General features: G+C 35.7%; 1 long non-coding RNA gene and 1 other non-coding gene across 2 annotated transcripts; one reads left to right on the top strand and one right to left on the bottom strand.

Moving 5' to 3' along the window:
- Positions 1-609: 609 nt before the first annotated feature.
- On the bottom strand, positions 610-12,735 carry LOC584416. The gene is made up of 9 exons (XR_004063468.1): positions 12,595-12,735; positions 10,092-10,163; positions 9,564-9,635; positions 8,306-8,400; positions 6,427-6,462; positions 5,473-5,545; positions 4,630-4,795; positions 3,932-4,128; positions 610-2,673 (listed from the first exon to the last, which is right to left on the bottom strand). It is a non-coding gene; the product is annotated as an uncharacterized LOC584416 (transcript).
- Positions 7,753-8,132, top strand: LOC115922539. Its single transcript, XR_004063469.1, has 2 exons — positions 7,753-7,865; positions 8,049-8,132. It is a non-coding gene; the product is annotated as an uncharacterized LOC115922539 (long non-coding RNA).
- Positions 12,736-14,955: the final 2,220 nt, after the last annotated feature.

Below are 14,955 nucleotides of genomic sequence, written 5' to 3'. Positions count from 1 at the left end.
ATCTACCCCCCCCCCCAAAAAAAAAGCCCTAACCTTAACCCGCACCATTACCCCCCCCCCCCCCCCCCCCCCCTCCCTATCTCTCTGCACGCCATTGATCTCATTTTTCAAAATCATATCTGCCATATTTTCCTCTTGCCTACCAATGCTCTCTCACACCCACCCCCTTCCCTCCCTCTTCCTCTCTCTCTCTCTCTCTCTCTTTGTAACTTTGTCTTTTTACTTCTCTCTACTGCTAGGTCGTTCAACTCCGTATCTCTTAAGTCTTTTTATCTGCATTTCTCATTCTTAATATTCTGTTTTGGTCTCTCTTTTTCATATTACAATAGGTTTTTATTGACTTTCAGTTGTTTCTACATAACTGTCTCCCCATCTCCTCTTATTTTTTCTCCTTGGCACATCGGTTTCTAATGTTCTTTCTTGACTTTCTTTATATCCGCTTCCACTCAGAATGCATGAATCCACTTTCCTTTCTCCTCCAAATTTTCTTTTTCTTTTTTTCTTGAAAAAAGTTTTTTTTTTTAAATTGTTTGATTGTTTATTGCATTATTTATTACATGTATTAATTTACTCAGTTGGTTTCGTGTAAGGATATAAATGACAGCAAGATTATGATAATTTACTCTAGTCCAGAATCTGGTTGATTTTATTTTAATAATATCTCCAATTACATGATGAAGATAGCGTGTCAAAGGGCGTCAAATTCGGGAATATGCATATTCCTCGCGTAATAGACCCCATAAGTCTATGCATACCGGTCCCTTTAAAGAAAAAGGTTGGTCTTGGCAACTTTTAAGAAGCTCTGGCTTATTTTGAAGAAGAAAAAAATTGGTTTGTGCAAACATGTTTTGGCTTTTGATTGGATCATGCAATAATTGGCCGATTTGTACTTTGCTCCAATTCATGTGTAGCACAGTCAATGTACAAGGCAATAATCCTCATTTACAAAGTCCTCCATGCAACAGAACTGAACAGAGTACCACTGAAATAATCAATGTTGCTGTAGAAATGGAGCTTATCAGTTGGTGGGAAAAAGGCACAAGTCAGTACCCAATGAAAGTTGTATAGAAAGGACAAAAAATGTATACAAAATTAAGAAACGGTCTTCAGTATAAAAGCGAGGTATTACAAGTTGCCTTGATTTATTTATTAATACTAGCTACACTGCTCATTTCAAACAATTTGAGGGCAGATAATTCTACTATCATGAATATATACAGAGCTGCCAACATTTGGTTTTTGTAATCAGGGAGATCTTTATGAAGCGAGCATTGTGAGTGAGCTATTGCGGGTGGGGTCCGGGCATTCTGCACTCCTTTTGTGCACAAATTGTTAATGTTATTTGAATATTTTGACAGTAAATTTGGGTATGATTTATAAGGAATCTGAGGTTTCTGAGATTCTGTGGCCCGATGGTGTTTTTATAATAGTAATTGAACATTTTCAACAAAATATGACCCCTTTTTGCATAAAAACAGGAGGGTTGGCAGCTCTGTATTTATATAAAACACTGATTACCTGTATATATATAAAATCTAGTTAACCCAGCACTAGCTGTGTGATGTAAAAGTAGAATGACAACCTTAAAAATGAATACCGGTATTTTAAAAGCTTAGTTCTAGGTGTGCTATCTCAACATTGATGACACTTCGACTGATGCAAATTTGAAGTATTGTTTTTATTACTCACAACTCCATTCCAATTGAGTTTGGACATTGTACATTTGCATCTATCTAAAAACATGACAAATGCGACTGCATCTCCTATATGCCTCAGCCCTAAATTCAGTTTAGGAAATGGATGGAATTATTTGTGACTATTCACAATGAAAAAGAAAAAAAAGCTATATTTACACATCAATTGACAACTACAATGTATGATCTTAGCCAGCTAGCCCAAAATATAATTCAAGCAGTCCTTGACATATTGTGATAACACAACTTATACCTCCAATTTCACAAATTGACCTTTATGACCTTTGAACATTGACCTACTTTCCAAATACCTATTCAGATTGTCTTCCGATGATGATACATAATAAATATCACCAAGTTTGAACCCCATATCTCTAGTGGTTCTCAACATAATGCAATACCGATACCTGGGCTTTAACCTGTAATTTCACACAGAAATCAGGGTCTTGGTAATACATATATTCACCAGGTTTGAGCCTTGTATCTCTGTCCATAAGCCCCACCTCCTTATGAATATGCATCAGAAAGCATGTCCAGGCTGTCCATAAGCTCCATCTACTTATGGGTATGAATCAGTAAGTATGTCCAGGCTGTCTATAAACCCCACCTCCTAATGAATATGCATCAGTAAGCATGTCCAGGCTGTCTATAAACCCCACCTCCTTATGAATATGCATCAGTAAGCATGTCCAGGCTGTCCATAAGCTCCATCTCCTTATGAATATGCATCAGTAAGCATGTCCAGGCTGTCCATAAGCTCCACCTCCATACTGCCCTTGAGCCTCTTGCCTCTGACTGACCGCCATACCTGGACCTCTAGGTGTAAGACTACCTTGTCTTCTGGGTGACGTACCACCGGACCCACCACCCTCTCTACTAGATCCTCTCTTCGATTGCTGCTGAGTCAATGTAGACTCTCGTATAACCTCCTGGAATTCTTTCAGATGTAGGCGATGTACTTCTCTTAGATCATCAGCAACTACAGAAAGGAGTAAGAACAACGTTTTCTGAACACTTTCTTAAGTGACCTGAAAGGGAAATCAAACCTTATTTATCATTATTATTGATTTATTTGTTCGGTATAAAAACATCAACGCTCAAAGTTCAGAAACTCATAATGGTTGATTTTCAATGAAATTGAATACCAGTAATTACCATACAATATTCAATGAATGAAGCCAGGCTGGCTACATGTAGCAAGACCAAAGCGAGAGAGGACAAGGAAATCGAGAAGAATAGAACTGACGAGGGACAGAGAAAGAGAGGGATAGAAAAGGGGAGGGGACCAAGAAAGAAAGAGGGGAGAGGGAAAAAGAGGGAAGGGGAATACAGAGGAAGAGTGAGGGAGAGGAGAGAGAGAGGGGAGAAGGGTATAGGGAGAGAAAGAGAGAGGGGTGGGGAGAGGGAAAGAGAGAGAGAGGGGGAGGGAGAGAGAGAGGGAAGGAGAGAGAAAAGCAAGAGAGAGAAAGAGAGAGAAAGAGGGAGGGAGATAGAAAGAGAGAGGGGAGAGATCATTAAAAGGCAAATCAGAAACAAGCAAAAAAACGTAGCATTAAAACCTTAATTGCAGGTTGCTCTAAAAAGAAACGTAGAAGTCAGAGAAGCAGAACGATGTAAATTTAAACATAATTTAACAAATCCTACTAGCTTAATAACTTTTACACACATTGTAATGATATATGTATGTTATAGAATACAATTCATACATTAGAAAGAAAAAAAATCTTAATCTGTCAAGCAAAGTTCATAGATTAACTTGAAAATTGATATTGTGATATAAGTTGGGTTTTTTCCCGAAAAATTTGAATGAATAAAAAAAATAGACAGTAGTCATATTCTCTTAAAATTAAAATAAGGTTTGGTTAATCCTACTAGCAGTTATCCTACTAATATCAAGCCATAGTTATTCACATATCAAATTATAAAAGTAAGTAAATTCCTTGGAATACTTTGTTTTATTTTTGCTCGTAACAAAAATGTTGTGTCCATAACTCATAGAGCAATTTGACAAACCAAAACGGGAGCAATTTTTAAAATTTAATTTAGATTATTATCCATTAACAGGTTCTCAGAATATCGTGATTACAAGCTATTGTTTATATAAACAATGTATGACCCTTTGATCTTTGACCTCATGATCCTAAAATCTAATCAGTTCATTGGCTCTGTAAGATACATACACATACAGTTTGATAGTAATCTATCTGTTGGTTCTGACAAGATCAGTTGAGACTTACCTAAACCACTGAAAGACCTCTCACACCCTTCAGTCACTACAATCTGTAAGAAATAAGCCATGGCGCCCAGGGCAATGACCCTCTCTCCCTTGCTTGACAGAGTATCAAAGTAATCCATGTTAACTTCAAAGGGATTCTTGGGGCAGGCCGAGTACAGAGCTTAACTAGCTCAGCTATTATCTGCCATACCTTCACATCTGAAAAAAACAATATATGCAAGATAAAAGTCATATTACATAGATACAGATTAATGATTCTGAACTAAAGGAACCCTTTCATTTTTTGCAAAAGAAAATGCAGGAAACCAGTCATTAGAAAGACCAGTGAAGAAATTCTTTTTGCAAAATATGTGTGAGGAGGGTGAAATGCCTCTAGCAAGGCAGCAAAGGTAGGAGTAGTAAGATTTGACCTATCAATGAAACTGACTCCTCTCCGTTACACACTATTCTTGACAACAACCAAACTAGAGTGTACTTTCCTGAAGAGCTGCAGTAAGTTCAAGAAGACGATGTAAATATAGGATAATTACTCATACAAGGGAGAATTACTTACCTTTGATATTTGTACATGTATTTCTAATTAAATTCAAACTGCTTGAATAGTATGTGTATTATAAACAAACACTGGCAAGAAATGGCAAGAAGCATGATCCCTGTCTGACTTAAGGACTCTGAAGTTTGAAAATGGTAGTGACTTACCACTCTTACCCCAGGTTGATGTAGACTTGAGTCTAAGTGGACTGTCTTTAGAGAAAGATGTGTTATCAGATAGCTTCACCAGTCTGTCATGATTGCTCCTTACCCACACATATGGACAGTTATACTTCCCATAACCAGCTATAAGAAACAATGTAGACTCTGCAGTCTGAAAATAAGAACAAATACAAATGAATCATCAGTAAAAGCCAGCTATAAGAAACAATGTAGACTCTGCAGTCTGAAAATAAGAACAAATACAAATGATACATCAGTAAAAACCAGCTATAAGAAACAATGTAGACTCTGCAGTCTGAAAATAAGAACAAATACAAATGAATCATCCGTAAAAGCATGCTATAAGAAACAATGTAGACTCTGTATTCTGAAAAGTCTCGTGGAGGGGGTGTATGTACATGTATGTGTATCAATTCAAAATGGTGCAAGAATTGGTCAGATGGTGTTTGTTTTTTTCTTCTTCTTCTTTTAGGATCTATAATAAAATGCTATGATTGCTATCCAAATATTCTGAGTAGTGCCCTAAGGGAGAAAGCGCTTAGGAGGAAAATAGAAACTCGTATTTTTGTACATAACAAAAAGGAATAGTTTTCCAAGACTATGTCAGAATCCAATGACCAAATTTGAGATAAACACAAATGTATTGTTCTCAAGTGTCAAAGTTTCATAATTTGTTTAATTATTGGTCTGATCTGCTTTCATGCAAATAAATAAACTCATTACTAAGGTTGGATTGCTCTTTAACGTCCACAAATACAAGAATGCTCAAGAGAAACAAAATTAATTTCACAAAGTTGTTTACTTCTTCACGATTTATTGTTTACTTACAATTGGACCAATTTCTCTCTCACTGGGTGAAGCTGGCGGCAGACCCACATCCATGTATCCAAGGCCACTGAGTCTGTTGATAACAATTATATTAAAGGTATTACAAAGTTTTGGGAAATTTTGAAAATCAGGTGGATAGTGTTTCTTTACAAAGTTGATATATTTGGATGCATCTATGGATGTATTATAAGCACTAAAAATATTTAGCCCCTAAAAACACTTCTGCTTTCGAGAAAAATTGAATATAAAAATTTACCGGTACTCCCTGTAAATTTTGATAAATTTCAAATAGCGCCTACGGCCATACGATGGTAGCTGCGACCATGAAAATCTCAAAATATGCAGTTGTAATATATATATTCCATATGGTAATAACAAATTGGTTGATTTTAGTCAAATAACATTGTTTTATAGCTAAATCAATATCTTGACCTTGAGAGGGCGCTATACAACTTAAAGACTTTATTATTTACAATTTCATCACTTTAGACTTGATTTCAACCGCGACAACGATCACTGAATATTGTAGGGTCGCATATGCTTCCAATATGTTCATTTGAACCAAATTCAAGACCCCATACCAAAACTTTGTATTACCTTTAAGAAACAAGAGTAGATTACTGATTAATCATTTCATCAGGCTGAGGAAAAATACAATTCAAATTAAAGGATCACAGAAATATATTTATTTTGGTTTATTTGGGAGCATATGTTCATTTTTTATTTTTATTTTCTTCTCAGGCTTGTGGATAATAAAACATAAAATAAAGATATCAACTTTAATAAGTAAAAGTGATTTTTTTTTCCTTCTTTTTCCATGGTATACAATACAATCATGAGGACCTAAACAATAGCTGATACAAATATGGCTCTTAGGCTCTGGTATCGCCTCCTGCTTTTTCCTCCAGTAAAAATATATGATCTGACATAGCAGTATACCAACATTGCACTTACTTCTGCTGTGTATTTTGTGAGAGCATCAATTCTCTTCTGTAAAAACAAAGGAATGCCAGAAGAAAAAATGGTAAATCATACAAATTTAGATAATTTACTTGTACACACTAACTATAGTGCATGGCTTAGTTTTTTTTCACAATAACATATCGTATGTATTAAACAGGTGCACAACTTTCTTTTTTTTTCTTCTAAATTTCAAAAAATGTTACATTAATCCATAGTGCTCAACACTGCCCTTTATTATTTGACTTATTGTGAATTATGAAATGTTGGTGTTATTTGGTGATCCATCTGCGTCCTTTCATTACCAATATACCTTTTTTTATCACTTGGCGTCACATTTTTAGAAACCTTTTCCTGGATGACAGTCTTCTAGACAACACAGCTACCTGTATCACTATGATCTAATATTGTAAGTTATTATTCCTACAGAAGATTTTAGAGCCAATATACAAGTGTTATTGTGTTCAGACACTTCATCAACCTTGAGCCACTTTTAAAGTTTCTTAATCCTGACAGATATTCACCCCTGATATTTCAAGTATTGAGTGCTTAGCCTCACACATTTGTGAATACAATGAAAACACCCAAGTCTAGATAATGAATGCACTTTTTATTTTGTTTTTTTTACAAAATATGGAATGACTTTTTCTCCAGCTATTTTTGGTAAAAGATAGTGGTACATGGCGGTGTGTCCAAAAGACAGTGGTATGGCGGTGTGTCAAAAACTGATTTTTTTTTTTTTTTTTTTTTCACTAGCTTACCATTCATTTAAGTTTCCCTTTTCTATGAATCAATGAACATAATAATGAGGTTGTGCAGAACAAAGTGGATCAACCACTTTCCAAAGACTTCCAGAGAAAGTTTGTACATCAGACATTGCGAAGTATAAAATTTCTAAATGTTAAAAACGACTCATAAATTAGATAATAATAATGATACTATAATTGGGTGGCATAATTAGGCCAATATAGAATTATACTAAAATTGATTTGTAAACAATATTAGACTGATCCAATATTTTGACATCTCATCCTCATTCCTTGCATTGACCTCAAGTCCCTCCAATATCCGTATAATCTAAAATTAGGTCATAAACTAATTCATCATACTGTAGTCAAGTTCATGTTAACAAATTCCAGAACAGGAGAGACATTTTTTAAATTAAGAATTGGCACTAATTAACACTCTCATTGTATTATCACAAACATAAATTAGGAAGGAAAAAAAAAACTTGTTGTACTGCCCTTTGCGACCGACCCCAAAATCTGAAAATCTACAGTCGGCATTTTAAAAAAGTTTTTTTTAAACCGTTTTTTAAATTTTTTTTTAATCAATAAATACAAAAATATGTATTTTGTTTGTTTAAATGGGATATAAATGTATAGAATCAAATTATTCCTCTCTCACTCGTGCAAACCTTGGATAATTATGAGGTGCAGGGAATAATTTTCCTCAAATATTTTGATTAGCAATTTCAGCTGATGGATAAATATTTCAAATGAAATTCTGTACATTTCTATGGAAGAAAACTGCTACACAAACAATATTTTGTATAGCAGTCATGCAAAAATGCATAGCAAATTGCGATGCGATACCAGGAAAATTATTCCCTGGAGGTGAAAAAGATATCAATGGAATTATGATGCTGAAACACATGTACTAAAGCATTAAAAACTGAGAAATATCAGCCAAAAGTGGGCGGGAAAAAAAAAAAAAAAAAAAAAAATCAAACCTGATAAATATCGGCCCAAAGAGGGCGACAAAAAAAGTTTAAAAAATAAAAACTTTTAGGACCGACCGACCCATGTTTTGGCACTCAAAGAGCAATACAACAAGTTTTTATTTTAGGCCTTAGGAAGGAAATTTGACTCACTGTTCAAGGGGTAATGTGTCAAAACTGCCGCTTCCAGTTTTGTTGAACGTGAATCTTTCCTTCTCAAACACAGAAGGTACAGTTTCTTTGTGCGCCTGAGAAAACATTCAAAGAGGAAGATGACTGATAAGAGACAATAAAACTGCATTAAAATCATGATTTTGAATCCAGATTCATGAACTTGAATTATAAATTATGTACTTCTACACAAAAGAAACAAAGATGAAATGGATAAGAAAGAGGATACCCGAACAGTACACATGTCATGGTATGATGGCAAAAATAAAAAAATGTGGTCTCTGGGAATCCTGTGATTCCTCAAAACTTTTTATATATCTTTATCAAATGGATGCAGGGGTATGTTGCAACTTGTTTGAGGTCATTTTCATATATTGACTCCACTATTTAACAGATTTTTCTATTTTAGTGCCATCACCGTAAAAATATGATAACTAATGCATGTTGAAAATCAAGCAATGCTACTTGCACTGAATAAGTGGAATGAGACAGACTACAGTACATGTTTGTATGTATGCAGGTCTTGGCATACTAGTATTTGAAGGCCAACTTGTCACCACAATTTGAATTACATTTTCTGCATTACATGTACTGGTATGTCACTTGCCACAGGAGAAATTTATGCAATTCTAATTGGACCAAGTGGATGGTACCCTCACTGTATTGTAGCCTATACCATGATTAGACCAAAAGTATAATTAGACCAAATTTTATTACCATATGGTTAATCTTTGAAATGTGCATAGATAAAATAAAAAATAGATCAATTAACTGAATTTAGGCATCTGAACATGTTCATGGGACCAAATGTGCATTGGGCTAATTGGGCTTGGACATTTTATATTGGACAAAATGGCAATTGGAGAAAGTGACTATAAAATTGAATGGTTATAGAAAAATGACCATTGGCCCTACTTATAGGTAGACAATCTGTGTATTTGACCAATTGGCTCTGGACCAAATGGCAATAATCCTTTTAAACCTCTAAGCCTTAGATTGCATGCTAAGAACTTAATTGGGTTTTGAAAAATATTTAAAAAAGAACAGATTGCATGAGAGTAATTATACAATTGGGCAGAGCAGAATGTCTAGAAAGGAACCAGATTTAACAAACTGACAACTTTAATTCTTTCATTGCCATAGACTTAAAACAGGGGCCGCCCTGTTTCCAGAAGGTAACAGGTTAATATATGAGATTTACATGTATCTTATTTACATCTCGACTGCATGTTATACTTACCATGTCATCATTCATGATCGTACATATCATTTCTTCTCTTCCTCTCATGTAAATATCAAAATACTTGAAACCCTGCAAAGTTAAAAAAAAAAGGGAAATAGATAACAAACCAAAATTAACTTCATGTTTATATTAAAAAGTTTACACAATGACTTACAATATGTACATGTATGGTATTTTCTCATGTAAAAGGCAACAAGTTGTTAATGGGAGAAGGAAGGGTTTAAATCCACACTGGCTCCTTTTAAAATCACAGCATTGTGTTTTGAATTACATAACACACCTACTTGTATATCATCAAACTATTTGTTACACTAAATTTGTTATTGGTGTGTTATCTATCTTGGGTTTATGCATGAGTTGTGAATTGATTCATCGACATGTGGGTGATGGTTTATATCAAAGTATGAAACAAAAATACTTTATTATGAAGAGGACCCAAGGTAATGGTTGTTACATACACTGTACATCGACATGTATTTGTGTAGAAGTGATGCTTTCATAGCAAATATGGAGATCTATATTTACCTTTACACATCCCATCTTTAGCATCTGCATCAGAAAATGTTGCAATTTCTTCTTTGTTGCTCTTTCTCTCTCCTTAAACAAATAACAAAATATTAAAAAGTGAAATATTTCCAGCCACATTGGGGTATTGCTGCTGCATTAATTTCATCATTACCGTAATTAACGTTGTATAAACCGCACCCCTCTTCTTCTTTTTTGCCGACAGCCAGGTCCGTGTTAAAAAACCCACGCGGGAAGGCCTTTCATTTAACTGCGAGGTGCAGCTGAATGTGTAAGATCATTAATGTAAATTAAAAAACAGTAGAGGACCTAGAATAGAACCTTGTGGTACGTGTTTTATGTAATAAAGAAGAAAAATTGGAGGGTCAAATCTGACTGACATGAGCGCTATACAAGAACCCACTATTATTATTATTATTATTATTATTGAGATCTATCAGAAAGATTACTTTCAAACCAAGATGACAGACAAATTTGATTGTTGTTCTAGTTTTCGAGTGGTGAAACAACACCGATACACCAGTTTACAGTTGTGTGCGCCATTTTAAACAAGGCCAATGACCTAGAGGTCATGTATTTATGCGTAAATTAAGATTACGCCCATGCAAATTATGATGATATCACTGCCTGCGCGCTGCATTGTGCGCGCATATCATCATTTGCATGGGCGCAATCTTAATTTACGCATAAATACCAGAGGTCAGAGGTTATTGACCCCGGAACAGGGCCAATTTGGCCCTGTTCCGGGGCCAATGACCCGAGGTCAACTGTCTGCGCATGCGCACTGATACAACTGTAAACTGGTGTATTACTGAGCTGGGAGACATTGCCAGGCATAGCGTCAGGTGGAGGGGCATAAATCGAAAACCTTACTAATTATTTTTTTTTTTTTTGTACCTGTGTATAAGACGCAACCTTTGAATTTTTTTCGGCGGCAAAAAAGTGTGGTTAATACAAGTACGTTAATTACGGTATATTTACCTAACAGAGTAGCAAAAGTTCACATCCCACCCACACAAAAAACAAAAAACAAGGTATATATTTCAGGATGAGCTGGTTTCATTTAATTACTTCATGCACATTTTATTTGATTGCCCTTTTTCATTAATTTTCTCATTATCCATTCCAAAAGCATCATCATTGACAAAGGATCTCTCTCACTATTCCTTTCACATGCAAAAAGGAAGAGGGGGAGGGAATGAAAAGAATATCTTTATATGGATGAAAATAGCTTTTAACCATCAAATTCAATGGTCCCATATATCACTGTGCCCAGTATGTGTTTACTGCTTTATAGCCCTAAGACTCTTTACTGTATATAAAACTCCTAACTGTATAAAAACAAAAAAATGGTTAATTAATAAAATAATTTGTAGGTCATAACAGGGAAAATGTTGACTTTAATAAATGATGATGAGAGTGCCCCAAGGGAGAAATCACTTTGAAGAAAAACAGATTCATTTATATTTTTGTAGACAACAAGCAGGAGAGATAGATATTCAGGATTCCACTGAATCTAAATGTTGATAGATTTTGTGATCTTATTTTTCAACCTTTTATAGACTCTCTTCTCACTGGTCTGATTGAATTAAAACTTTCACCATTTTGTTTATCTTATCTTATTATGAAGATTATATAATGTTGATTTTATCAAGACGTGGAAATAGTCTAGACCAACATAAATGAAAAGAAATTAACGCTTTCACACTAATGAACAAATTTTCTTAATGAGCAATTCACCTTTGAAGTTTGAAGGTTGGATTGTTCATTAAAGAAATTCAAAGTTAAAATTGCATCATTGAAAAATTTGAAGCTAAGATAAGACTAAAAGTATTATTCAAAGATCACCATGCAACACAAAGGGTGACCTCATCATCCAACACAACCTTTAAAATGTCTCCAAACTCATCTACCAATATAACTCATTAAAACAAAGCATGCCTAAAATTAAAACAAAGTCAAACCAAACTCAAAGGATTGATAACGATGGTCATGCAATGATGCATACCACATGCACTCTCCATTCAGCAGTTCAGATTCATCATTCAGTGACATTTTGAAAATGGGTCTTGCTATTAAAATATGGCACAACACTGATAGTGATACTAGATCTAGGCGATACTTGACTGACCACTTCAAACTAGATTCTAGAGTCTATTTAAAGTTCTACATACATTAGAGGAAAGGTTGAACAAAATATCATTTTAATAAACCAATTTCCCAAACCAGCCGGCTATTTCTGTGTAGATCTAGACCGGGTCAAGCTTTTTTATAATTTGTATTTGTTTTAGTTTCAAGGATGTTGTCGGGATCCCCGCACTCATCCGACAGCGGCTTTCACATCACAAAACATTGGCATATCGGAAGGATTGTACACAATGCCATTACATCACTGGTAAATTCAGTCAAACACTTCTTATTTTTATTATCGTAGTTCTATCAAGCCGGGCAATTTAAGAAGAAAAGTACAAATTTTGAGTGCAATCCACAAGCTTCAACTCACCTCAGCGGCCATGCTTTGATGATTTTTGTGTACCTAACCGTCGTACTTAAATTGATTTCGCGATTTTCGGTAGTCCGGATCGGAGCGCTAACGCGAGAGGAGCAGAGGTCGGATGCGAGAGCTCGAGAGATAACAAAGACGCTGTGTTATATAAGAGAAAGAGAGCTAGCTCCCGACGGTTAAACCCCCCTTTAGGCTGGCCACAAAAAATAAAAACGAAAGAGCGAAATATCATAATTATGGCGCGATTTTCACAAAAACGAAAGAGCGAAATATCATAATTAAGGCGCGATTTTCACATTTCGGCCCCCCCCCCCCCCCCCCCCTTCATGGAAAATCCTTGATATATCCGCCACTGGATTATTTTTTTGTGGGAAAAAAGTGTTCCTCCCGTCCCCCGAGAGAAAGGGAAAGAAAGAAGAGGAAGAAGAAAAGAAAAGGGAGCATAATTAAGGAGATCGGGGGCGAAAGGGCCTTGCCTCCCCTCCTCCCCCCCCCCCCCCCCCATCAAAAAGAAAAAAGGAAAAGAGGAGATAAGGGGAAGGAAAATTGAGGAAGAAGAAAAGAAAAGGAGGGGGGGGGCCGGGTATCAGTTGCAATTTTCCCGCCAACAAGTTCGGGGTGGGGGTAGGTAAAAGGCCCTTGCCTCCCCCCACCCCCGCTAAAAAAAAAGAGAGACTAGTAGGAAAAGGAAAAAAGGAGAGCTTAAAGGGACCGAAAAAGAGGAAGAAGAAAAAAAGGGTGAAAAGAAGGGGAAATAGATCATTTGCGGTTAATCCCGCAAACAACGTGTAGAGAAGGGTGGGGGCCGAAAGTACCTTGCTTATCAACAGTGTGGCTAGGAGGGATTAGACCACACAGCGAGGTCACTGACAGGTGGCTTTCTCACTCAGCTCTCAAATAACATAAGAAATAGAGGATCATGGGGGACCAACAGGCACCGATTGGGGAAGTTTTCTATATCAGCATGCAAAATGTCCTTTGCCTTCCAAGATCAGACACATACACGCTGAAGTGCCCTCAGAATATGTGATTATTTTTCAGATTTGTATGCTCAAATATGACTTTGTGAGTGGGTTCAGTAAAGGTCACAACAGTGAGGGCTTCAAAAGTACTTTGCTCATCTTTTTAATGTTCTCAGCATTCTGTAGAGGTGTAATTTGCCCATTTTCCACATTTCAATGAACCATCTCTTTAGGATGGCAAATTATGTCTGTCACTTGGAACAGGTCTGATTTTACGTATTATTTGACCCATATCCTAATTTGACTCTGAAAACACATCATATATCGGTTGCTAGGCATATTATTACCATAGCAACGTGAACTAAGCGATATTTATCATTAAAATATGATGAAAATGCATCATTTGACATCATACTTCCTATCAAAGTAGTCATCTGCTTGGTGATAGCAATTTCTCGTGATATATTCTATTTTTCAAGCCACTATGTTACCGTTGCTAAGGAGAAGATAGCCCTTAAAAAACAAAATTTGCCATTTTGGCTCATAACAAAGTGTCAACTTTAGAGCGCTATAACTTTTTAGTTAGAAAAGTAAGAGACTTTAAATTTGGATATAATATCAACCAGGGTACTGAACAGTTGTTAAGCAAGTTTCGAGTCAGTTAGCATCATAATCAAATAAATATGGAGAAATATGTATTTTGGCGCAATTCATATTTTTGAAAAAAATGGTAAAAAAATCACATTTTTGGCTTAAAATTGGTATGCAAATCATCCCGAAACTTATTGAATGAGGTATCATCTTGTACGAAATTTAATTGTCTTTCATATGACATCTTACACATGATAAAATGAGGTGCTGTTAAAAAGTAATCCCTAGAATTGTACAACAGTATGGCGGCCATTTTGAAAAATGGCCGCCATTTTTTTCCAGTAGCATATTGCAAAGGTTGTCCACCTAGAAATTATGCAGGGCGGTCCCCTGAACACGTTGATACCCAACAACCTTTTACAACGTTCCATGTCTCAAGAACCTGCTCTGCCCCCTGGGTACTGTGCTTGTGTTGCAGTCGAGTGTTCAAAGAAGGTATCAACTGGGATGCGTTCAAGTCCATGGATGATTTTGAAAACTCTAATATCACTTTTCCATAGATGCCTGTACAAAATCTGGTAAACAATTTCTTATTTCTCCGAATTTACAAAAATGGATTTAGCTCCTTTTGGAATCAAACTCTTCAGTGATAAAGTACGACCAAAAAATGGAGGAAAAGAGCAAAAGATGAGAAGCTCTATAAAAGATACAGAGTATTAAGAAATATGGTCCAAAGAGAGGTGAAAAAGGCTAAACTCGATTACTTACAAAACAAGATAGAAGAAAATAAACAAGATTCGAAAAA

This window comes from Strongylocentrotus purpuratus, unplaced genomic scaffold, assembly GCF_000002235.5.
Source record: "Strongylocentrotus purpuratus isolate Spur 01 unplaced genomic scaffold, Spur_5.0 spur5_scaffold_12, whole genome shotgun sequence".
Lineage (NCBI taxonomy): Eukaryota > Metazoa > Echinodermata > Echinoidea > Camarodonta > Strongylocentrotidae > Strongylocentrotus > Strongylocentrotus purpuratus.
Note: the sequence above shows the minus strand (reverse complement) of the source record. Positions and strands in the feature narration are given on the sequence as shown.